General features: G+C 36.9%; 1 long non-coding RNA gene across 4 annotated transcripts in view; it reads right to left on the reverse strand.

The window, feature by feature from the left end:
• LOC110347349 (uncharacterized) overlaps positions 1–24,804 on the reverse strand; it is a 76,036-nt gene extending 51,232 nt beyond the window's left edge. The window contains exons 1-4 of one of the 4 annotated variants that reach the window (XR_002391924.2): positions 24,311–24,804; positions 23,983–24,169; positions 20,240–20,381; positions 18,933–19,026 (exon numbers count right to left, since the gene is read on the reverse strand). This is a non-coding gene — a long non-coding RNA (uncharacterized LOC110347349). The remainder of the gene's footprint in view (positions 1–18,932; positions 19,027–20,239; positions 20,382–23,982; positions 24,170–24,310) is intronic. The other 3 variants (XR_015451641.1, XR_015451642.1, XR_015451643.1) reach the window with 3 other exon arrangements.
• Between the last annotated feature and the right edge of the window lie 930 nt (positions 24,805–25,734).

Below are 25,734 nucleotides of genomic sequence, written 5' to 3' on the forward strand. Positions count from 1 at the left end.
CTGTGTAAATCTCCTTGCAATGTACCTGCTGCTTCTTCTGTCAGGAGGTGGAGTTTATTTCTTCTCTCCTTGCTTCTGGCCTTTCACCAACAGTATGCAGCAGACAGGATATCACTCATGTCAAGGCCACACCTTAATAGAATGTGTTGCCTCACTTTCATTCTTTTAGGAAACTGCCAGCTTGTGAATAAATCTGACTACCTTCACATCTCTACTGAGAAGAGAAAACAGCAAGAGAGAGACCTAATGATGACAGCTTCAGCTATTTAAATGGCATGGTTGAATCCAGCCAATATGACTCGAGCTAACTCAGGCTGGACACCTTGCAGCCCATCACTGTTTTAAGGCAGTACCTTTAAGGATTTTTTAAAATGATAACACAGAAAACTATTGAAGGATGAACTTTTCATCAGAAAGCAAAACCTGAGACGTAAGCTTATTCTCATCTGCAAGGATTATAGGACAAGGAATGAGGCAGAGAAGGAGGGAGAATACAAGGGTATTTTGGAGAGATTACTTGGTAGTAATCACAATTGGTTGCTTCATTTTGGGGTGACCATCTTCTAAGGAGATATTTGAGTTACTGAATTTTGGTTGATGGTCCTTCGAGGGATAATAATAATAAAAAGGATTTGTCTGCTGCCTCCTATCTTCCATTCACCAAGTAACTAATTTCTACTCCCCAGTACTGTAATTTATTCCACATTCTTGGGTTCCATTCTTGAGCACTGAGCAGGTCCTGGGGAGTATTAACTTTGAGTCTAACAGAGACCTCTCATTATTAAGTTGCCATTTCAAGTGAGTTGGAGCCTATTCAGAGTTGGTCCCTGGAGTAGGATCTGAGACAATGGGACAAGAAGCCAGAGATTCAGGGTCAGGCAAAGCTGAATAACTTAGTGCTGGTACATGTGTCTGACATAGCAGTCGATGAGTATTTGGTATATTAATGCTGTCTGATCCTAATATAATCCTATCTAAATGTAATTTCTAATAGCTTATAATGAAATTATACATATACATACCCTGCACACAAAAACTCTTACGTGATTATAATATGACTTGTCCATTTGAATTTAGGTAATTTATAAAGATGTTTTTAATCCTAAAAATATTTTATGAAGTTCAGTTTCAATATAAAAGTAATGTGAAGTGACAAAACTCCAAAATTTTAAAGATCCAATTGACTTTCAGAGTACTGGAATTGGGCAACATCTCATTCTATACACTAAAAATTAGAGTAAATGTCCCATAATCTGAGCAGAAAATGTTGGCTGTATAGGCAGAAAAGGGCTGAAAAAAGCAGAAACAAAAAAAGTGGTTTTGTTTCTGTTAATTTCCTTATTATGCTGACTTGGGTTGACAAAAATCTGTTTTTACTTTTTTTTTTGGTACCGGGGATCAAACTCAGGACCTTGCACTTGCAAGGCAGGCAGCAGCACCACTGAGCTAAATCCTGGCCCTTTTTATTTTTCCTTGTTTTGTTTTTTTGATACAAGGTCTCACTATGTAGTTCAGGCTGTCTTGAATACACTATGTAGTCCAGGCTGGCCTCAAATTTGTGGCAATCCTCCTGCCTCAGCCTCCTGAGTGCTGAGATTACAAGTATGAGCCACAACACCTAGATTCTTTTATTTTTAAAACATCTATTTCAATGGTCATTTGATTGCTTGGCACTTTATTATAAGTGGTTCATTTTGGTTTGGTGCAGTCCAGTGATGGCAAACCCTCTAGAGCTTTCAATGATGACAGCCAGCCAGGTGCGGCATGTATGCCATAGGTTCATCACCCCTGGTCTAGTCTAGTCAGGCCTAGTACAGTTTATAACAGTAACATGGCTATTTTAACAGTTCAAACCATTCAGAGATATACTTTCTTCCTGATGTAATTTATGTTAATATTGTGGTACAATAATATTTTCTCAAGTATTATATGTGCACATATAGATCAATAAATACATAAACATACATTACATTATTATATGTACTTTTAAATGTTTTAATCGGGTCTGACTACTTATGCAGTTACTTGTTTGATTCCATTTAAAAAAAGAACAAATCATGATGGAACAACTTTGGAAACCAGTGTGATATTTTCTAATATGTTAAAATAGAGTTGCTATATGACCTAGCAACACTACTCCTAAGTATATACTCAAGAGAAATAAAACCAAGTGTCCACATAAAAGCCTTTACACAAATGTTCATAACAGCACTAGTCATAGTAGTCAAAAGACATTAAAACATAATTTTAATTTCATTTAAATTCACCAGCTGATGAATGGATTTTTTAAAAATGTGGTGTTATTCTACCCAAGTGAGTTGGAACTATAGAGATGTGCTGCACTCTTGAGTCAGATTTGAGTCCGTTTTATTCACAGCCAGCAACTGAGAGGGGGCTTTGGAAAGTTCTCTCGGGGCTGAGCAGTAGTTAAGATTTTTCCTTTTAAACCATGCTTTCAGTTGGGGAGGGCCCAAGGGGAGAGCAAGTGGGATTTTGCAGAAGCAGAACCATACCAGGTTGGGGGGTGGGGTGCAAAGGGAAGTTTCACACATTAGTTAAGCTACAAAACATCCTGCAACTGCTGCAAGTTTTCTGCCCAACAGGATGTGGGTTTTGGGTGCTTTGTCCAAGCATACGCACACAATGGTGGTAAGGCTCAAGATGGAGTTGGGTTGGCTATCACAGTCCCAACTCAAGATGGAGTCAGGTATCACAGTATGTCTGTCTACACACTGGAATACTGTTAAGTGGTAAAAAAAGAACTGAGTATTGACACATACTACAACATGAGTGAACCTTGAAGACATGATGTGAAGTGAAAGAACCCAGTCATGAAAGACCAAACATGAGGTCATTTAGAACAAATATCCAGAATCAGCAAATCTATATGCTATCCATTGGATGTTTATGTCTTTCCTTCCCTTCCCTTTCACGTTAAAACATAAGGCAGGATTTGGGGAGGTGATTAGAATGGGGTGAAGTCTTGATGAAAAGAATCCCCAGAGATCTCTCTTGCTCCTGCCATGTGAGTACACAATAAAAAGACACTGTGCCCCAGAAACTTGGCTCTCGCCAGACACGGAATCTCCCACTGACTTGATCTTGGACTTCTTAGCCTCCAAGTAAATTGCTGTTGTTTATAGGCCACTGTGTATATGGTATTTTGTTAGCAGAAGAGGTTAAGACACCATTGCAGACAGAAAATAGATTAGTGGTTTCCTGGGGCTTGTTGGTTGTAGGAGGGTGGGGAAATGGTGAGCAATTACTAATGGGTTCAATATTCTTAAAGCAGTAGTGGAGGTTGCACAAGTCTATGAATATATCAAAACCCACTGAGCTGTATATAGTAAATGAGTGGATTTTATGTATCAATAAAGCTGTTAAAAATGTATCATGGACATTTCACAGACCATTACATACAAAACTAGTGCACTCATTTATGTACTTGCAAAACAATGTTCTATAGCTTAGATCTAGTAAAATTTTGCATATTCATGTTAACTGCAGATTTTTCTCAACCTCAGCTTTAAAAATTATCAATGCTCCAATAAAATATTACTAGAAATGTTTTTACTTAATATTCAATTAATATTGTTGAACCAAAGTACATGTACCTATTTAATTTTAGCAGATGCTGCCAGATTTACAAAAAGAAAATAGGAGTTCAGCTGAATACCAGTAGTAAATGAGACAGTCTATGTTCTTATACCCTCACCAGCACTGTATGTAATCAATCTTTTTAACTGTTGCAAATATGCTAATATGTCTCATTACTATTTTAGATTGTATTAAAAGTCTTTAGTTAGATTTAACATTTTCATGTATTTATTAAGTATTTGATTTTTCTCTTATGCATTTTCTTTAATATTTTGTATCTTTCTTTACCAACACAGATAATTTATTATTGTTTAACCCCCCTAGCCTGCCACAGTTTCTATCCCCTCCTTCTATTTTTGGCTTTGCTTATAATATTTTATATGTGAACATTTTCAGTTTTTATGTGCAAAAATCTGTCAAATTTTTGATTCTTGGTATCCCTGACTTAAAAATTATTCTCAACCTCAACCTCTAAAATTATATTAAATTATACTGCATTTTCATTGTACACAATTATAACTTTAATCCAAATCATTTGTGTATGATATAGAGTAGGTCTATAACATTGACTTTTTTGAGATGTAGAGCTAATTATACCAAGAAAGCTAACTGAATAGTTACTCTATTCCCAAACTTGAACTGTGACTTCATCTCTTTCCTTTTGTTCTATTCAAGACATTTGTTCTTCTAACCATCTTTTTTTTTTAATTTACAAAATTTTTAGACTTGCCAGAAACTCCTTTATAGTCTCTATTTACATCAGTTTAAGGATTCTTTTTTATACTTTTATAATAGTTATGTTTATTCTATTATAATTTCACAGGAATCACCTGTCCTTATTGGCTCAGTGTCTTATGTTTATTAAACTGTTGTCTCTAGGCTATCTCACTCTATTCAAGTTGCTGTAACAAAATACCATGGACTAGGTAACTTATAAACAGAAATTCATTTTTCACAGTTCTGAAAACCAAGAAGACTAAGATTAAAATGCTTACAAATTTGATTTCTGGTGAGGGCATACTGGTTCATAAACGATTATCTTCTTATTGTGTCCTTATATGGTGGAAGGGGCAAATAATTACCCTCAGATCTTCCTTATAAGGCAATTCTTTATAATCCCATTCAGGAGAGTTCTACCTTCATTTGCTAATTACCTCCTGACTTAAGCACTTTTTGCCACTGAGACACAATACCTGACACTCACAACATAAAGGAGAGGGTTATTTTGACTCACAGTTTCAGTCCATGGTCCACAGGCTCCAAGGCAGAAACAGGAATGCAGAGGGGTATATAGCAAAGGAAAAGATGCTCAAACCATGGCAGCCAAGAAGCAGAGTGATCCAATCACCCTCTAAACACACATGAGACTTTTAGGGGGACATTCCAGATCCAAACCATAACATTCTGCCCCTGGCCCCTGAAAGACTCATATCTTTTGCATCTTATTATGAAAAATGTATTTAGTCCATCACTATAAGTCACTAAAATCTTTATAGTTCTAGCATTGTTGAAATGTTCAAGTCTATAGTTTCCTTTGTGATTCAAAGCAAACTCTTAGCTATGTTGCCTTGTAAAACTTAAAAAGAAATTTAAGCATTGCCAACATACAATGACAACGAGTAAATATTCCCTTTCCCAAAGAGAAAAATAGAAAGGAATTGAATCAAAGAACGATCAAAACCTATGGGGACAAACATTAAGTCCTATAGCTCCAAGTCCAGCATTTGGGGCAAGGTGTGACAAGAAATGTGGATTCCAAAGATTTGGCAGCCCTGTTCCTATAACATTGATGGTTGTAGCCCTCATGGCCTCTCTCTTAGGGTGGCTCTGCTCACCACTTTCAGATTTCCTCAACAGACTGTGTTCCATAGTCCTGACATTTCCAACTTTGTAGGGCCTCTGCTGCACTTTTGGCTACACTCACAGCTTCAAGCACTGCTTTCTTGGGGCATACTGCCTGGCCTACTAGGCCTCCTTCTGAAATCTGGGGATAAGCCCTCAAGACCCCTAACTCTTACATTTTGTGTGTCCATGAAATAAGCACCACGTAGATGATGCTAAGGTTTGCCGCCAGTTGGAATTGTAGGTAGGTCTCCTTGGATCCAGCTAAAGTACTTGGCCTTCCCTTTTTTATGGGTTCAATTTTCTAATATCTATTTAACAAATTCTCTTAATTATTTTTATTAAAATAACTGGTTATTTTTTCCTAGTAGACCATGATGGAGCCCTCTTGCATTACTTAATCTATCTACCTCTCTATCTCATTCTCTGCCTTCTTTCTCTCCCTAGACAGATAGATCAAGCAGTGGAGAGACAGTAGTATTGGAGATAAAATCCAAGATCTTGCACATGATAGTCAAATGCTCCATTACTGAGCTACAGCCTCAGCTTGGCTTCTAATATTTATTTTACCTCTTATATGAACCGTTGCGCAAACAGGGACCCCTCTGTTAAGGTGGTAGGGATGGTATGAACTTTTGGGAGCTATCAGGGAAATCCGATTTTTTTCCCAAAAGAAAATGCCAAAACATTAAAGTCAGAAACTTAAATATTAAGATGTAGTCAAGCAGTTAAACAAAATAGGATAAATATTTTGGCACTTCCTTTCCTACAGAAGTTGTTCTACCCAGCCATAGATTTTATGTTTAATGGTACTGACATTAAATTTCAGTGTCTATATGAGACTAGAACACTATGAACTCTAAGACCTTGCTAAAAATCGAGACTTTTCCCTCACTAAAATCTGAATATTGAAACAGCAGTTATTCTAAAGGGAAATATTAGCACCTGTGGACCATTAGATACATGTGGTCTGTAGGACCAGACTGCAATATTTTATTTGGCTTTTAGAGAGAATGCTAATTTCCAGAGCATTAGATGGGATCTATTTGTTGCTAAATAATTAGACACATGTTGGTTTGCATTTCCATGCAATCCCCACATTAATCACACCCTGTTGTAATCTAAGTGCTGATTGTTTTGAAGGATGGAGATAGTACATCTGTGTTCCAGTGACTCCCATGCATTGAAATTGCCCTAAAACAATGGAAGTTAAATCATGGAAGCTAAAATGAAATAGCTCCATACCTGGGAACACACATATGCATGAGCTTAACCCTCATATGGATATGCCTGGCAGAGAGGTGTTTTTATCTTGTTAAGGGGTGCACATTAATGCAAATTTGAGAATGAGAAGTTAAAATCATTAGGCAACTCCATTTTGCAACTATTTACAGACACAGAAAATATTACATAGCCTTTATAAAACTGTAAATTATATCTGATTTGAACTTCATCTGAAACTCCAGAGTGTGAGAGAAGTCAGTTTCCCATTAAATACAAAAGCTTAAATGTGAATTCAGCACCCAGGAGACAGCTGACAATACACAATCTCACTGAGTAGGTACACACTAGCACAGTTAATCAAAACTCTGCTCAGCTGCCAGCTCTTTATGCATTCATCAGAGTCCAGCAGAGAGCCTTCAAGATAGAAAATTCATATGTCAAAAATTCAGCTCTGCTTTCATTGACATTCCAAACAGATTAGTGCATGACAGATTTCTGCAGCCCAGTAACTGGGCCAGCACAAATCAACAGTGGAAATGACAAGCAAATCCGTGGCACCAAGTGTCATGGCCTCTTGTCCCATCAGAACTGACAAAGCTACCACCAAGGTTACTAGAATTATATGGTTTGGAGAGAAAGACTGTTTCAAACAATGTGACAGAGATGAGAATAAGTCTACACCTCGATGACACTTAAAACTAGGTACTTATCAAGCCTTCACCATCTAACAATGCTCACTCCTTTCCTGATTCTTGTATTTTAGTCAGGGAGTATGTCTGTTTTGAGAAAACAACAAAAATATTTTTTTCTTGGTTTGATTAAATCTAAAGTCTACTCCGAGTAAAACTTTGCATACAAAAGAAAGTACACATTGATATTCATAATTTCGTCTCATTCCTATAAATATACCTTTCTTATATATACATATTACCTTATAAGCATGTGGAGCTGTTAATTATCAGTGTTTTTCACTTGTTTAGACATCACTCAATCAAAATGTAAAGTTTCACTTGAGTACAAAGGACTTCAATGAGGTGCGCAAGATTCCTCTGCATAGTTTTACCCCAAATCTTTTGTCTTACTCTGTAAAGCACTTATGAACAAGGCTTGTGTGTCTTGACTGACAATAAGCTTCTCAGAGCTTTACTTGTTTATTTCAGGTTATGTGTCCTGCTAATGCATTTCTGGGACTTAAAGAATTGCCTTTTCTCCCTCCAAATTGATTTTCTGAGCACTTACTATAGACAAGGAGTTTACAAACTACTGAAGAACTCATAAATGGAAGTGCTCATTTTCTTCCTGCTTGGATAACAGATATAAAACCATAGCTTTAAAGCACTGTTTCCAGAGCAGGAAAATGATTTGAATAAACAGCCTAAGTGGGCTGGGAATTTAGCTCAGTGGTTCTGGTGCCTGCCTCAGTACAAGGTCCTGAGTTTGATCCCCAGTACCGAAAAAAAAAAAAAAAAAAAAAAAAAAGAGCCTAAGTGACAAATACTATAGTACTTGAGATTGGTTTAATAAGGACAGCTTTATGCAAGGAAAGCACTCCCCAAATCTCTCCAATTTTTTTGTCTGATAGAAAATGCAATGATAGCAGTGAATTGAGGCCACAGGCCCCAGCCAAAGGTTCACCTAGATACCTTTGGTAAGTGCATGCAGGCCCCAGCGAGAATCATACTAGGACAACAGCCCAACACGGGGATCCAGAAGGCAAGCATTCTGAAGCCAGGAATTGGCACAGTGGTGAGCAACAGAGAGAAGGCCTCTATGAGACTTGTTGAGAATTGAAGTCCACTTGGAGAGCAGAGTCACCATAATAAAGCTGCAGGAGACTGAATCAGCTGAAATGAGAAGACAACTAAACAAAACTCAAAACCAGATTTCCAGATCATCAAAGGCAACCCCAAAGGGCAACAAGATGGAACAATCTTAAACTCAAACACCTGGACTCCCTGAACTGGCATCAAAAGAGGATCTGGGGAAAAAATTGGAAATAATTTCTCAGATAACAACAGAGACTCTGTCCATAGTGAAAGACATGATTAACAACCCTAGAGCAGACACAGACAAAAAAAACCAGAGGAGCTGAGGAACATGATGGGATCCCAGCATAGGAAACAAATGGAATCTATAAAACAGATGCAAACAGATATCCAGGAGATTAAAAACTCTATTGAAAGTATATGTAGCAGGGCCAGGGATTTAGCTTAGTGGTTCCGGTGCCAGCCTCACAAGTGCAAGGTCCCAAGTTTGATCCCCAGAACCAAAAAAGACAAAGAAAAAGAAAAAGAAAGTATATGCAGCAGAATGAGCCAATGTGAGGACAGAATATCAGATACAGAAGACAGGATTGCGATTAACCAGGAAAAGATTAACTAGGAAAAGAAAGATTTCTTAAAAACAGCAAGAGACCATGATAAATCAATCCCGGTGCTACTAGATGATGCAAAGAAGAATAACATAAGACTAATCAGTCAATGAAGAAACAAGAGAGAGTGCAAACCACATGAAAAAACTGTTCCCATAATTAATTACAGAAAACTTCCCAAGGAGGGGAAAATAATGACAGAGATAAGTGAGGCATATAGGACTTCAATTAGTTGGGATCAAAAAATTAACACCTACACAATATAATAGTCAAGATTCCAGAAACCCAAAAGAAGAACAAAATACTACAAGCAGTTAGAGAAGAGAAACAAATTGCGTACAAAGAAAAGCCCATCAGAATCACAGCAGACTTCTTAACATAAACCCTCAAGTAAAGAAGAGCCTGGAATGACATATTTCAAGCCCTAAAAGCAAACAATCACATTTATGTAACCTGAAAAACTATCTTTCAAAATTGATAGAGAAATAAGATACATTTGTGACAAAGAACACCCAAGGAAATTCATGAATACCAAAACACCACTCCAAAAAATTTGAAACAATATCCTAGGAAAAGACAATGAGGGTCACAACCCCACGAAGCCCAGCAGAATGAATCTATCAGTCAAAACAAGAAATTAAATGCAAAGGGGGAGAATCCAACAACAGGAAAAGGTCATGACAAGGATAATCCAATACATATCAAGTTATAACCATCAATGTTAATGTTCGCAATTTACCAATCAAAAGAAACAGACAAACAGAATAGGTCAAAAACAAAGATCCAAAATGTGCTGTATATAAGAAACACACTTAATTCAAAAAGAAACTCATAGACTGAAAATTACAAGGTGGAAAACAATACTCCATGCAACAGGAACCCAAAAAAAGCAAGACTAGCTATCCTATTTGCAGATCAAATGGATTTCTAACCAAGACTAATTGAGAGAAAAAAGACCACTACAACCTTGTAAAGGGAACAATCCAAGAGGAAGAAATGATAGTCAGAAATATATATGCACCAAATACTAGTGCACCCATCTATATAAAACAAATATTAACAAATATGAAAAATCAAATAAGCACCAATACAATAGTAGTGGGGGACCTCAATACCTGAATGTCACAGATAGATCAACTAAACAAAAAATCAACAAAAATACTAGAACTTTACCAAACTCTTGAACAAACAGTCTTAACAGATGTTTGCAGAAAGTTCCACCCCACAAAGTCAGAATATACATTCTTTTCAGCTGCACACAGGTCATTCTCCAAAATACACCACATACTTCCTCGTAGAACATGTTTAAGTAAATGCAAAGGAACTGAAGTTATCCCCTATATATTATCAGATCATAGTGCAATCAAACTGGAGATCAATACCAAAGAAACCACAAAAATTTCATATACATATGGAAATTGAACAACACACTCCTGAACAACCAGTGGGTCACAGAAGAAATTAAAGAAATCAGCCAGTTTCTATAATTCAATGACAATGCCAGTACAACATATTGGAATGTATGGAATACAGTGAAAGCAGAGGGAAATTCATAGCAGTGAATACTCATATTAGGAAAATAGCTCAAATAAACAACCTAATGGTTAAGCTCAAGCTTCTGGAATAAGGAGAGCAGGACAAACCCAAAGCTCATACAAGGGAAGAAATTATAAAGATCAGAGCAGAAATCAATGCAATGGAGACAAAGAAAATGATAAAAATAATCAATGAATCAAAGAGTTGGCTCTTCAAGAGAATAAAAAAATAGACAAAACCTTAGCCAACCTTATAAAAAAAAAAGTACAGAAAAGACCCCAATCCATGCAACTAGGAATGAGAAGGATGAAATTACAATGTACCCAGGAGAACTCCAGAGGATCATCAGTACCTAATTTGAGGACCTATATGACAAGATGGAAAACACAGAAGAAATGGACTGGTTTCTAGATACGTATGAATCACCAAAGTTGAATGCAAAGTCCTAAAAATTCTAAACAATCCAGTATCAGTCCACAAAATTGAAAACGTAATTAAAACTTACAAACTAAGAAATGCCCAGGTACTGATGGCTTCACTGCTGAATTCTACAAGACATTCAGACAACTATTGCCACTACTGTTTAAACTCTCCAATGAAATTGAAAGGGAATCAATACTCCCAAATTCATTCCTGGAAGCAACCATCACCTTGATGCCAAAATCAGAAATACCCAGCCAAAAAGGAGAGTCATAGGCAAATCTCACTAATGAACATATATGCAAAAATCCTCAGTAAGATACTGACAAAAATAATGCAGAAGATCATCAAGAAGACCATACACCCTGACATAGTGGGGTTCATCCCAGGAATGTAGGGATGGTTCAACCTATGCACTTCAATAAATGTAATACTCTATATTAACAGAGCCAAGGACAAAAACCATATGATCATCTCATTAGATGCAGAAAATGTGTTTGACAAAAATCTAACACCCATTCATAGTAAAACCCTACAGAAAACTGGGATAGTCTCTACCTCAATCTGATAAAAGCCATCAATGAAAAATCAACAGCCAATATCATACTAAATGGTCAAAAACCGAAATCCTTCACACTAAAATCAAGAACAAAGCAAGGATATCTACTATCACCACTCCTGTTCAATATAGTTTTGGAAACATTAGCCACAGCAGTTAGACAACAGAATGAAAAAAAATGAATAAAGATACAAAACGAAGTAAAATTGTCAATATTTACAGATATGATATTCTATATAGAAGACCCCAAGAACTACACCAAAAGTCTTCTAGACTTAATAACCAAATTCAGTAAAGTAGCTGGATACAAGGTCAACACACAAAAGTCAATAGCTTTCCCCTACATGAACAACAGAGACTCACTGAGAGAAAAACTGGAGAAACAACTCCCTTCACAATAGAATCCAATAAATGAAATACCTAAGAATCAACCTAACAAAAGAAATCAAAAACCTCTACTCTGAAAATGACAGCACTCTGAAAAGAGAGATTGAAGAGGATATCAGAAAATGGACAGACATCCCTTGCTCCTGGGTAGGAAGAACGAATACAGTGAAAATGGCCATACTTTCAAAACTGCTATATAGACTCAATGCAATCCCAATTGAAATTCCAATAGGATATTTCACAGAACTTGAGTAAATAATCCAAATATTCATTTGGAACAAGAAGAGACCTAGAATAGCAAGAGCAATTCTAGGCAACAAAGACAAGGTAGGGATATCACAATCCTTAACTTGAAACTATACCACAAAGCTACCATGATAAAAACAGCATGGTACTGGCAAAGAAACAGACCCAAGGATCATTGGACTAGATTAGAAGATGCAAAAACAACTCTAGGCACACTCAGACACCTCATCTTTGACAAAGGAGCCAAATACCCTCACTGGAGGAAAGATAGTCTCTTTAATAAATAGTGCTAGAAAAATTGGGTTTCAACTTGCCAAAGATTAAAACTAGACCCAAACTGCCTCACAAGTGCAAGGACCTGAGTTCGATCCCTGGTACCAAAACAAAAGCAGCAGCAACAACAACAGCAACAACAAAATAACTAGACCCATATCTCTCACTAGGCAATAAACTAAAATTGAAATGGATCACAGATCTAAACATTAAAACAGAAACACTAAACCAGCTGGAAGAGAGGTTAGGTAGAACTCTTGAAGACTTTGGCATAGGAAAAGATTTCACAAAAAACCCCTCAGTTACATGTGAACTAGCACAAAGAATCAACAACTGGGATCTCATTTTATTAAAAAGCTTCTGCACAGCAAGAGAAATCAACATAGTAAAGAGACAACCCACAACGCGGGAAAAATTTTTAGCAGTTGGTCCTCAGACAAAGGGCTACAATCTAAAATATATAAAGAACTTTAAAAAATCAGACCTCCCAAATTTAAAGATCCAATCCAAAAATGGGCATCTGAAATGAACAGATATTTCTCAGACGAAGAAGAAAAAATAGCAAATAAACATATGAAAAAATGTTCAACATCACTGGTCATTCGAGAGAGTCAAATGAAAACAATGCTGAGATTCTACCTCACCACCAAAATAATGGCTGCTATCAAGCAATCAACCAACAACAAATGCTGGTGGGGCTGTGGGGAAAAAGGAATCCTGCTCCACTGCTGGTGAGAGTGTAGCCTGGTGCAACCACTGTGGAAATCTGTATGGAGATATCTCAAAAAAGTAGGATTAGAGGTCCCATTTGGCCCAGCTATTCCCCTGATGTGTATCTTCCCAAAAGAATTAAAGGAATCATTTCACAGCAATATATGTACACCCGTGTTTATAGTAGCACAGTTTCTAACAGGTAAAACTTGGAAATGGCCCAATTGCCCATCAACTGGAGACTGAATAAAGAAAATGTGTTTCTTTTTTTAATAAAATGGAGTACTACTCAGCCATAAAAAATGAGGAATTAGAGACATTCATAGCTAAATAGATGCACATTGAGGTAATACTCTTAAGTGAAATAAATAGGACACGTGTAAATACCGAATAGTTTCTCTGGTATGAGAAACTGAAAGTGTAAATAAGGACTAAAAGGTATAATAAATAATGTGAAATAGGAAGAAAAGGGGCAAAGAGGAAGGGGAAGTGGGAGGGGGTAGAGGAAAGGAAAGAAGGGAATGGAATATGAGAAAATGAAAAAATAGAAAGAAAGTCTTTGTAAATAGGGAGGGATGGAGAGCTTGAAGGGAGGGCAGGGTAATGGGGAAAAAATAAGAACCAAGATACATCATGTAAAGGTAGGAATTTCCAGTGATGAATGTCATCATATTGTACACCTAAAATGTACCCATAAACTTAATTTTAAAAAAAAGGAAAATGCCAGGAAACGGGACCTTACATGAACATGATTTCAAGAACCTCGTCATCTACCCTGTCAACTCATACTAGCTGGAACATACCCAATGGTTTACTGTCCACTCACTCCCTGCCCCCCATTTGTAGGAAGAGTGGTACCTCATTTGCATAGTGTTTCACTGTTTTCAATGGTTAGACTCACTTGGAAGGCATATAGTCTTGATTTAAGTCCAACTGCTTCCCCTTATGTGCTTGTAACTGTGTACATAGTGCTAATCTACTATGTGCCTTTATTTAGCTATACATTGGGATAATAATACAGGTTGTGTATCCATGCTTTAAAATGCTTGGGTCTAGAAGCATTTTAGGATTTTTTTCTTTATTTTGGAATATTTTTATGTATTAATATCATGGGGATAAGACCCGGGTCTAAACATCAAATTCATTTATGTTTCATATACACTTTATACACATAGTTCAAAGGTAATTTTATACATTCTAATGCACTTGCATTTTTTTCTTTTATACTGTAAATTGAACCTTTGGCACTGAGCTGTATCCCCATCACCACCCCCACCCCACACTTATTTTGGTGCAGGGTATCACTAAGTTGCTAAGTTCCCAGGCTGAGCTCAAACCTGCCCTCTTCTGGCCTTAGCTGCCCAGTGTTTGGATCAGAGGGGTGTGCCTCCACGTCCAGGTGGCATTTACATTTTGATTAAGACTTGTAACATGGGTTCAAATGTCAAATGTTCTACTTCTGCCATCAAGTCCATGCTCAAAAAGTTTTAGTTTGGATTTTTATACTAAGGATTTTCAATCTGTAGGTCCAATAAGATAGGGTTGAATAAGGCTCAAATGATGTATATATCACTTAAAATAAAAATTCTATACATATGATGGCTATTAATATTGAGTTTCTTACTACAATCTAGGAGGCAAATTTTATTTTATTATTTATTTATTGCTACCAGGGATCGAACTCGGGCCCTTGCACTTGCGGGTCAGGTGGCAGAACCACTGAGCTAAATCCCCGGCCCTAGGAGGCAAATTTAAATAATTGGACCTTTAGGGTGAGAAAACTGAGATTTGAAGACACTGAATGAATGGTTCCAAGCCAATTTATAGGTCTTAGGATCAGAATGCAATCTGGAATTCAGACCTTCTTACTCCTAGTCAAGTGCTCCTTTTTACGGGGTGACTCTACCATTTAGAGGGCAAGGCCCATATGATGCATGTTTTCTCTGTTACCCAAGGGCTGAGAACCCACTCTTGGTGAGGGCAGTTTGTCTTGGTATGGGGGATGGCATCCTCTTTAGGATACAGGTGCAGTCTTCAGAAACAAGACAGAAACAGCAGAGAAAACATGCGGCAAGAAGCTTATCCAGTAGAGAAATCCCTCTTGGGGCAACACACTACATTTCAAGTGGATTGTTGCATATCTCTTTCTGTCCTTCTCTGTCCCTGATACCTTGGTCGGATATGAATTGCTATAAAGTGCCAAGATCTCTTTCACGGAAAGTGTGGATGCTGCAGTGGATACCCTGGCTCCTCTGAATTAAAGGCACAAACTCAAGATTTTAGGAAGTTTCAGGGTCAAATCTGTGGTGTTTAAATTACACATAAACATCATCCTCAGACCACAAATACTCACCAAAGAGCAGGTAGGATCCTGGTTCCTGACCTGAGAGACCCCTTGACCTCTGACGCTGCTTGGTGGCAGCTATTTATCTCTCCAAGATTATTATTATCTTCTCCTACCATGCCTGGAGCAGACTCCACAGAGTTTTTGTTTTTCCAGGAAAGTCTTCCTGCAGGTGTGTGTGAGCATACACTGCCAACTAATCCCCCTTTCCCTCTATTGCTCACCTGTAGCTAACTACTCCAAGGTCATCCCTTAAAAAAGTCCATGCTGGTATCATCTGGTCTCTGTATCCCATGTGCTCTTGAGGTCATTTTTCAGATAATCTGTCCTAATTCTACATTTTAATAGTAAAATATTCTTTAAACACACACACACACACACACACACACAAATCTCTGAGCCTTACATCTTTTTGAGGAGATTAAAGGACAATAGACTCTACAATAACCATTGAAGAGATATAGGATGCTTTAGGATATTTAATTTTCTATTCCTTTGTTTTAGTTATTAAAGTCCTGTACTGAAGCAATTATGAGATGTATGTATCTTCTGTCCCAATTTTCACTTAACTTGGAGAATGGTAGACTATGGGGATGTGATGAACAACAGAAAAATTAAAAAGCTACCCATTCTAAAGAGTAAGGGTTATGAAACAAATAATCAGAGGTATTAGTTAAGCTTTTGTTATTTATTATGAAGCATATCTTATGTAGAATGGAAAATGGCAGCTCTTCACAGAACCACGAGTTTGCATGTGGAGAACATATAGAGTGGGACCAGGTGTGCAGAAGTGATATAACCAATATTGGTGACTGTCACTTGTCTCACGCACTCATCCTATTGGGTTCTTGCAGTAATAAGGAGGAAAACAAATGACTTAGTCAAGCTGTAGTAGTAGGTCTTTCTGACCCTAAGACCTAGAGCCTTCCCACTGTCTGATGCTGCCATCTGAGGCGCACTGGCTGGAAATAAACTCCACCAGAAGACACAACTCCTATTACTCCTTTGGTCTGGCCTTGGTGAGTTAGAATGGGGCATAAAATTGGTGATGTTGCATTCCACCAGGCTGTCTAGGATCAGGTGGCTCTGATACTGTCTGAAAAGTATAATAGAAGTCAATGTACAGTTTTTAGGGGGAATTATTTATTTTTATTTTGGTTTTTGTTAGGGACAACTTTTAAACTGACATTTATAAGACTTTTTCTGATTATTAGAAATCATTTTGGGGTCAGGGATTTAGCTCAGTGGTTCCACCGCCTGCCCCGCAAGCACAGGGACCTGAGTTTGATCCCGGGTACCAAGAAACAAAACAAAACAAAACAAAGAAATCATTTTGTATTTAGTGAAAGTGTGGATATAAACACTTATTTTAAGCCTTGATTGATGTATAAAGTTGATTTTTTTCCTTTTCTAGTATGCAGGAAGACATTCATTCTAATTTTGAACTATCCCTTGCTATAGTTCACACTTGTTACTACTTCTAGGTATTTTTTAATTTATTTTTGTTTCTCTTCTTCAAAAATTGGTTAAATGCCTACAGTTTGCCAACCATCAGCAAATTCAGATGAATCAGAAGGATTCATGCCCACAGTCAGGCTATAATCCATCATTCCTCCCCAGCTTTATTGCCTTCTGTGACACCACATTTCTCATTTTGGTTCAATCTTTTTTACCTTATTCAATTCTTATGCTAATTTCCTATAGGTCATCTGCTTGAACTTTCTATTATCACATCATTTTCACAGTTAGAACTCTCTGGTGACTTCCTGTTGCGTATGTAACTTTTTCTGTGTTCAAAGCTCTTCTCGTTTTGATTTCTTACTTCATCTATCCTCTCTATCACCCGCTTTACTGGATTCCAAAAGAAATATCCTATCAAATATATTTCCTTTACCTCTACTCTATCTGACAAAAGTGTGTGGGGCTGCAGCTCTAACCTTATCTATTATCTCAGTCACATATCTTACCCACACCTGTCTTAAATCGATTACCCTCTGTCATACAGCTGACAGCAACACTGTGTGTTCAGTTTTTCTGTTATTGCCTTTCACCCTTACTACAAGTTTTTGCAGTGTGATTTTATTATCTCCATATGACAGGCGGGGAAATTGAGGCTTAGGTTGTATCAGAGGACATAGAGATACATTTCAAAACAATCTAAAACTTGAACCCTGACCATCTTATTTTGAAGTCTGAGTTTTTTGGTCTGATTCACAGTCTGATTCTTCAATGAGGGTATGAATGGTCAAGTATATAACACTGGCTTGTTTCTAAACTGCGAGTGTCAAACAAAGCAAATCAGCAAGTGAAAGACAGAATAAGATGTTTAAGTGAATTAAGAGTTCTAGCAATCTTCAGCAGGTGTGTGAGAAAGGGTTAAGAGAATACTGTATATAGCTAATTATTGATGTTGGCAGATTCTAAGTGATATACTTGGCATTTGAGCAAGACCTACGGGACAGATCTACCTAACCTTAACTTTCCGCATTTTGGTTTGCCTGTTAGCATTATAGGATCAAACCCAAAAACCAAGTTTTGAATGCTCCAGGTAAAGGTAATTTCTGATGCAACCCTCTGCTGACCTGTCACTAGTAAATCCTGTCACAGTTAAGCCTTTTTAGGCCTTGTGTCTGTGGACCTTTTTAACTTTTCATCTACCACAAGAGGGGCTTATGTGTGAACTGTTGAAGTCCCTTTCTCCCCTACCACCATCCAGTGCCTTTCAGGCAGCCTAAAAACTGGTAGTGCTACCTTAAGAAAGCTAAGGCCGTTTTTGAGAAAGAGGAAATAATGACTCTTCCTTGCAGAATAGCTAAAGCAGAAGTTGCCTTTATCAGCTTCCAAGAATGTTGCCTTTTGAAATGGTCAAGATAAAGAATTAAAAAAAAACCCACCAAGAAATTATTTAGAACTGAAAAACATGCATTTGAGTCATAACTTTGAAGTATGTCTACAAACAACTGTAGGACATAACCCTGGAATCTATAGAGAATAAGTCTCTCACAGGAATAATACATTTTTCTGTAATGACATCAAGCATGTTAAATAGATTTTTCTGAGTGAGCTGTATTTACTACAGCAGATGTTAAGTAATTTATCTAAATTATGGGTATATTGTTAGAAATTCATCACAAAACATACTATAGATCTTCTTTTAATCATGTTTTTTGGTGAAGGTATTCCATTCACTAAGATGAACAAATGGCAAATAGTACATCTGGAAAGATGCTCAGCATCTTAGGTATTGAAGATGATGAAATTAAAATAATCATATGTTAAAATGTCTCAATTTAAACTGACCAAAAATTTTGAGGATAGAGAGTACCTGTAGTTCCTATAAACTGTTATGGAAAATGTAAATAATGTATAACATATGTATAACATAAACAGTACAACCACTTTGGAAAATAGTTTTTTCTTACCAAGTTCAATATAAGCTTATAGGGCCGGGGATTTAGCTCAGTGGTTTCGCTGCCTGCTGCGCAAGCACAAGGACCCGAGTTCAATCTCCGATACCTAAAAAAAAAAAAAAAAAAAAAAAAAGAATGTCAATATAACCTTATAATATATCTAATCATTCCCCTCCTAGTTATTTACCCAAAAGAAATGAATGTGGATGTGCACACAAAAACTTGTATTCAAATTGTCATGGCAGTTCTTCTATAAGCACAAAATGGAAATAATGACAGTGTCTGAAGTAATAAATAGAGGATACTTGGGAATAAATTTAACCAAAGGAGTGAAAGTCTTGTATATTGAAACTATAAAACTTTAAAGAAAGAAACTGAAAATATAAAGACATCCCAGGTTCATGGACTGAAATAATATTGTTGAAATGTTCACACTAACAGAAGTGATCTATAGATTCCATATAATCAAAATTCCGATGTCACTTTGTAAAGAAATATTTTTTAAAACTCTTGAAGCGTGAGGAACCACACACACACACACAGCCAAGGCAATCATTAATGCAAAAGACAAAGCAGAGGAATCACACTTCTTCATTTCAAACTAAACAACAAAACAAAGTAATTAAAACAGCACAGTACTGGCATAAAAACATGCCTCCCAAAATGGAACAAAATAGGCTAAAAATGAATCCACAAATGCACACTCAGTTGATTTTTGACAAAAGAACACAGTGTAAACACTGCAGAAAAGAAAATTCACTTCAAAAAATGTTGGAGTAACTGGATATCCATACGCAAAAAGTAAAATTAGATCTAATCTTATTCCATATTTAAAAACGAACTCAAAATAAATCAGTCAAATAAAAGACCTGAAATTATCAAGTGATTAAAAGAGAAAATGAGGAAAAACTAGATGACATTGGTCTGGGCAATGATTTTTTAAAATTTGATCCCAAAGTACAATCAACAAAAATAGAAACTGACAAGTGAGATTATAGCAAAATAAAAAGCTGCTACACAGCAAAGGAAATAATTGACACAATGAAGAGAAAAATAATTGCAAGCCATAATCTGATAAGGGCTTAATGTTCAAATTATATATATTCAAATTACACTCAAATATTATTAATATTCAAAGTATATAAGTAAATTAAAACTAATCTGATTAAAAATGGACAAGATATTTACAGAAACATTTCTTAAAACAAATTCAAATGGCTAAGATTAGAATACACACACACACACACACACACACACATCCTGTTGCTGGCACAGAGTATCCAACACCTATAGTTTAAAGGAAGAAAGGTTTATTATACCTCACGATTTCAGGGGTTTACTCCCTGGTCATCTGGCTCCAAGGCAGGAACATCATAGCAGAAAGGCATGGTGAAGGGGCTGGGGATTTAGCTCAGTGGTTCTAGCACCTGCCTGGAAAGCGCAAGGTCCCGATTTTAATCCCTGGTACAAAACAAAAAAAAAGGCATGGTGAAAACAGTTTCCCACTTCATGGTAACTGGGAACCAGAACAAGGGAGCAGCATCAGAGAGAAAGGGACCAGGGACCAGATATAGACCCCAAGGTTACATCTCCAAGACCCATTCAAACACACCCATAAGTGTGCTTTACTAAGTCCCCTAGTGGCTTTCAGGTCAATCAAGTTAATAGTCTAGCTTAACTGTCAATATATAAACAAGCTCAGCATTACTAATCAATAAAAAATTGCATATTAAAATTTCAACAGAATATTATTTCACCCTTGTCAAAATAGCTATTATAAAAAAATATAAGGAGTGTTGGTGAGGATGGGGAAGAAAGGGAACTTGTACACTCTTGGTAGAACTGTAAACAATTAGTTACTATGAAAACTGTATCAAAGTTCCTTAAAAAACGAAAAATAGAATTATCACATGATCCAGAATCCCACTACTAGTTATTTACCCCCCCAAATTTAAAATCTATATATGGAAGCACTATTTATATCACTATGTTCATGGTACCATTATTCACAATAGCCAAGCTATGGAATCAACCTAAGTCTCCACCCAAGATGAATGGACAAAGAAAACATGGTATATACACACTGGAATATTAAGTCTTAAAAAGGAAAATGTTACCTGTGATATGAATGGAATTAGAGAACATTGTGCCAAGTAAAATAAGCCAGACACTAAAAAAACCCCTTGTATTTTTACACATAGAACCTAAAACAACTGACCTCAAAAAATAGGGCAGAATGTATTCACCATAGATTGAGAATGTTAAGAGAAGAAAATCAAAGGGTAAAAATCCTCAAACAAGAGGCTTTTCCTTGAAAGGTTTTTCTTTGAGAAATACTTCAGTGTGGCAAACATAGTAAATAATATACTATTCATTTAAAATTGCCAAAGTAAATTGCAAATGAGAACATTTGAAATGTTCTCCACAATATTTGAGATGAATATGCTAATTAGGTTGATTAGTTATGTTGTACTCATAAATCACAGTACCATTTTGAGCTGCATAAATATGTACAATTACAAATGTTTCAATCTACAATTAAAAAATAATTAATGGATGAATGAACTGTAGCATACCCACAGAAAAGAATGCTCAGAAATAAACCAGAATGAATTACTTGTACATGTAACAGTATGGATGAATTTTAAAACAATCACACTAAAATAATCATACTAATTTTAAAAAGGTAGACCAAGAAAAGACATGTTTTGCCTGTTTGATTCCATTTAAACTATAGAAAATGCTGAGAAATTTACAATGACACATGCAATTGTGGTTGCCTGTGGATGGTGGTAGGGTGAGAAAGTCCTACAGAAACAGATTTTCAGAGGCAAGAGGAAACTTTTGAGTGTAATGCATATGTTCATTACCTTGATTGTGTTGACAGTTTCATATCATTTATACTGTCAAAACTTATCAAATTATATACTTTAAACATGCGTATGAGCTGGAGATGTAGCTCAGTGATAGGCTATTTGCTTAGCATGCATTCAGCCCTGGATTTAATCTTCAGCATTGCAAAGAACAAAGAAAAACATGAAATTTACATAGGCTCAGTTATTCTAAATGAAGGTTTAAACCTTAAATTCATTATTTCTCTGTGATGTCACATGATGCATGAAGATTTTGACCTGTGTATATTTTCCAAATCTTTATAAAAATGAATTTGCATTTATATGATTCATATATTAGCACATTTTCTTCCATTTTTCTTTAACATGAAAATATCTGTAAGACATTTCTAGTGTCAGTATAAATTCTTTATAAACATTCAGATTCCTACTACTGTACATGTATTAGTCACTGTTTCATCATTAGTGTCTTGTCCATGTGACTTGCTCTGGCTAGTGAAATATGACTGTATATTTCAAAATTTTTAAAGAGTAGATTTTAGGGCCAGGGATTTAGCTCAGTGGTTCCAGCACCTGCCTTGAAAGTGCAAGGTCCCAAGTTCAATCCCAGGTACCAAAACGAAAAGAAAAAAAAGAGTAGATTTTAAATAGTTCCATCACAAAAGAATGACAAATATAAGAAATGATATATTTTTAATTAGCCTTATATAATCACCCTACATTATAAACATTCCTCTGACCCATAAATATGTACAATTATCAATTAAAGTTAAAAGAAACGACTGTTTAAAAAAATCCTTAGAGGGCCGGGGATTTAGCTGAGTGGTTTTCTTGCCTGCCTTGTAGGCGTAAGGTCTTGAGTTTGATCCCTGGTACAAAAAAAAAAAAAAAATTCTTAGGTTAATTACGTGCAGTAGAATTTCTGAGCAAAGCAAAAATGATTTGTGAACAGGGAAGCTCCCCAAAACAGAGTAGCTTCTGAAAACTCCAACTGACACTGTTATCTGATATCATTTACAGAAAAACAGAAATGAGGAATGGAAAACAATTTATTGGCAATAGCCTTGTCAGCTGGTTACAATTTAACTAGTTGTTTACAACCTAATCAGTTAACTGGCCACAGCCTCTTCTGCAGTAAGTGAAATTCAGTCACTATGATTAAACTGTATTGGCTTGGTCCTTTGGACCCAGTGCAGGTGCTCAGCCCAAGTCCCTGGTTTCCTATAAAACCTTATCAACCAGAGGCAATGTATTATTTCTAACAAGATTCAAAAACATAATGTCTGTCTACACTGTTATTGTCCTGGTGTCTATATATACAAGGTATTGTTTTAAGTACAGTCTTTTGATGTGATTAATATCTGGTCCCATGTGGCCCAGTCAGGGTGAAAATCTTCATACCACTAAAATGAACTAAGGTTGGGAGCTGGGGACCAATGGCATGCCTTCCATATGAGGGATGGAGGCAGAACAGATATTGCTATCTTTTCATTCCTTCTTTCTCTTTCATTCTTTCTTTCTCCATTTCTCTTCCTTTCAATGAATATTTATCATGTATCTATTATGTGTCAGACATTGTGCTAGATATACACAATGCTGAAGAAAAGGTGATTTTAGCTCTCATAAAGCTTACAATTTATTTTTATTTATTTTTGTTTTTTTTGTTTGGTACCGGGGATTGAACTCGGGTCCTTGCGCTTGCGCAGCAGGCAGCAAAACCACTGAGCTAAATCCCAGGCCCCATAATTAATTAATTAATTTAATTTATTTATTTTTGGCCCCCATAATTTATTGAGGAAAACAAAAGTGTATCAGCAATTTGTATTTTGTAGTTTGATAAAGCTATGCAAAAAACAAAGTAAACCATCAATCTGTAACAGTGTAGTTGTGTGTTTACAGGGTGGACAGGAAAAGCTCTGACAAAAATCACTTTTTCCACATTTTTCCACGGAAAGGGATGAAATTCTTTTAATAAGCCTTAAACAGTGCCTGTCTTTTTTTCCGTAAGGTAACATTTGCACACATCAAGCAGCACAGGTCTTAGCTGTCCGAATTTGAGTTCAGATATCTTTGTATGCCCATATAAACATCACCATATCAGGATACAAATCATTTCTGTCACCCCAAAAGCTCTTCATACCCCTTCCTGTCACCCCTACTCTATATAAGACACTACTGTCCCAACTTTTATAATCACAGGTTAGCTTTACCTGTTCTTACACAGCACCGGAATGGGTATGTTCTTTTTTCATTACCATCTAGTCAGTAGTGTTGCATTCTTCTTAGGCTGGTAGACCATCCTCCAGGACACCAGAGTCAACAACCCCTCTTCTAGTCCAGTGCGATTTTTATTGTTAGGTTTTTTTCTAAGTTGGTCCCAGGCTTCTCTGTAAAGAACTGACAGTAAGCTAAGATAGATACTCTCTAGCTGAGTCAGGACCAAGATCAAACAAAGTTAGGTTTGGGTGAATCATTCAGGTGAAACACAGTGAGAAGACAAAACCAAATTGCATGGAACAGAAGAAACATATTACTTACATTTCCAAGAGAGGTTGGGGTGCTGATAGTAGGCCGGGGATCAGGTAGCTCAAACACTGGATAGGGAACAAGAGAGGAGTGTGGTGCTCCCACAGGCCTTACTCCTTAGGCTTCCTTGCAGAGGTCACAGACTGGGTAGTTTAAAGAGAACATATGCTGAGGAGTGGGGGATGTTTGGGGGAGGGGGAGTTAGTATAACTTATTTATATGGCTCTGACACTGCCCATTAGGTTTATCGTGGTCAGCAGCTGTGGGATGTGCTGGGATTGGATCAGAGAGATGAGGATCAAGTGGGCTGTATCAGCAATTCATGGGTAGGGAAGATTTAACTACACTGAAGGAGACATGGAACAATAGTTTCAAAAAACTTAGGTCAAGGCTAAAAGGTAACACTGAGGCAGCAACTAGATTGTATAAATTGATGGGGCGGCCTCTTTCTGCTTTACTCTCCCCTCCCAGATTCCAGCTTCCCAGACAGAAGGCCAAATATCTCTGGCCATTTCACAGGACTGCAAGCTAACACCCCCGCTGCTTGCCTTTCTGTTTCAGCCTATCTGTGCTGGCCCATCTTACATGGGGAATGGTTTTCTGTGAGCAGATTGCTAGATCCCAAATGCAATAGGAAACACACAGAAGGTTTTGAATCATTACCTATACCTACAGGGAGAGAGAAGCAGATGTCATTTGAAAGGGGCCTGATTAGAGAACGTGTTTGCCGACAGTGCACCTGATTGGCATCTGTGGCTTTGCAGCCAGACCATCTGTTTTTACTAATGCAGCCTCAAGTGCAGCACATAATGAGTTTGGGGTCAGGATTGTTTGTTCTAGTCTGTAGTTTATGTGTGCCACCTCCAGCTAAGTGAAGAGTGGCGGGCATTGCCAGGACCATGACGGCAAACAGATCTTCTCTGCTGAAAACTGTCAGGAAATAAAAGGGATAACAGGCTCCATTTTTGTGTCTCTAAGGGAATCTTAAGAATGAAGAAATGCAGAGCTAGTATTGTATCTGGGAAGAGAGAAAGGGCAAGGGGTATAAGATTGAGTATTTTTAAAATGGTGGTAACACGTGTGGGAAGAACTTTAAAAATAAGAGGAAAACCAGAAGGGGAATGGGAAAGATAGAACTATAAATGTCTCTAACTCAAGGGTAATAGTTCAGCATTTAGGAAATAAGGCCTTCCCTGCTCCCATCTCATATGGAACAGTTTTGTGTAGAGTATATCAGAATGGTACACCATTAGTCTAAAATAATCAAAGCACTCATCAATTTGATGATTCCTTATCTTTGTGTCCTCTCTAATCTTGCCCTTATACCAAAGCTTGTATATGATTCCTGTTAGATTTGAATAACCTTTCTACTTAAGCATGGGGAAAAACCATCTTTAAAGTAGATTCTTTGCCAAATAATAGGCTACACTTGCCAT

This window comes from Heterocephalus glaber, unplaced genomic scaffold, assembly GCF_053883595.1.
Source record: "Heterocephalus glaber isolate CG9 unplaced genomic scaffold, H.glaber_assembly_v1.0 deba00001429, whole genome shotgun sequence".
Lineage (NCBI taxonomy): Eukaryota > Metazoa > Chordata > Mammalia > Rodentia > Bathyergidae > Heterocephalus > Heterocephalus glaber.